Consider the following 1,905-nt stretch of genomic DNA (forward strand, 5'->3'; position numbering starts at 1 on the left):
TTATTATTAACCAATTTTTTTTTTCTCATACAAATATACGAATATTGTGGCTATAGGTTATAGGTTTATTTTGCATCAGAAAAAGAACTGATGATTTACAACTTCACTACAGCAAATGTTGCGTTTCCAGCGTTCCGTTTCAAATAAATAGAAGGAGTATGCTAAAAAAAAAAAAAAAATTAAAATAAAGGCGGACTCCGTTTCCCCGCTTCCACCCACAATTCAAGCACTGGTGACCGGCCGGCGTGTGTACCGGCGAGTACGCGCGATTTCGGCGTGATGCGTTGTCCGGCCATAGGTATGACGTTAAAATTGTAAGGTGCCTTAAATATTTATTATACATGACTTATTATCATTTTCAATTAGTCACGTGTACTTCATTGTTCGAAAGTAGTATTCAGTTTATGTTTACGGACATATTTGATTTTTATTACCAATATTATTTAATTTTTATTTAAGAAATCAACCCATATTATTCTAGTAATATGTACTTTTAAATTCCATGGTAACGTAATAATGTGATATAATACATTTATCACAGAAAGTTTTTTTTTTTTTGTATTGTTACAGCATCAACACCATGGTTATTAGCTTCAACGCTTAGCAATATATATTTTATATATATAACATAGGTATTTTACTACAACATTGTTAAAATTGATATACTTGTAAAAATAAACGTCAAACCATAAAATACCAATTCATATTATTGTGTTTGACTAATTACTCAATAAATATAACTTTAAACTTAAACAATAATTCATTTATCAATTTAATCAATTTAAGAATATCATCATTTTGCATGTTGCGGCAAGTCTTTAATGCCGATCATTCAACGTTATCTATTTTTGCACGTATTTGTATTTTAATTTCACTTCGCACACTATATTATACTCTTTAGTCTTTAACGGTGGGCGCTCGTGCGTCGTATACTTTATTCGCCAGCTATTATATTATACACTTGCAGATTGGCCTTTTTTCGCCAAATATTTACACTTGGCGTTTGAAAATTCACGGTGTTTTCGCATTGTAATGACCCGTTCGTTGTCGTCGCGACGTCCGTCGTGTTTTCTGTTTACCGCCGTCCGCACAGGCACACCGTACATATTAATATATTATCCATTAGGCGGTATATTTTGCGTACGGCGCGGGTAACGCTATAGGTTATGTTATAAATTAACACCGTTCTTGTGCGGTGTAAAGTTTTTGTATTTCCACTTGTAATTTTAAATTTGCTCGTGTAAAGTGCTAAAAAACGTAGATATATATCGATCTACCACGGTGTTAATTACACCATATGTCATCACACTTCTATAATATTTTTTATCGTTTTACACGTGAATTTAGGCTTTTTACAACAAATATAAAATTAGTCTGCTGGACGAGCTGTGTGTACGTGAGTCGTGTGGATTTAACGCGCGATTGAGCTGTGTCAACATATTAATATGTTGTATTATTAGTATTGATATGAATGTTCTCTTCAATTCTACGTGGTCTGTAATTTGTTTGTTTGAGTTTATTTAGTTTCCGTTGGCACTGTCTTTGTAGGACCTACCGTAACCGTATTTAGAGGCGTGATATCTCGCCTATTGCATCGATAACGCGGCGACGTGCGGAGACGTCCGACGTAGCCCGAGAACCTAACACCACGTGGTGGCATAACTTGTGGTTCGACGCAACATAATACCTATTCATTATCGTTGATATACGAACTACTAAACATACATACAGTTAAGATAATAATTATGATAATAATAATAACATTACAGTATTACACAATATACCTAATGGATTTTAAATGTGATTTTAGGAACTATTATTATTTATAATTTAATGCGCTATACATTTTTTTAATGATATTAACATAACGTTTTTATTCATGCAATCTATTTCGTGTTACTGAAC

This window comes from Rhopalosiphum maidis, chromosome 1 (genome assembly GCF_003676215.2).
Source record: "Rhopalosiphum maidis isolate BTI-1 chromosome 1, ASM367621v3, whole genome shotgun sequence".
Classification (NCBI taxonomy): domain Eukaryota; kingdom Metazoa; phylum Arthropoda; class Insecta; order Hemiptera; family Aphididae; genus Rhopalosiphum; species Rhopalosiphum maidis.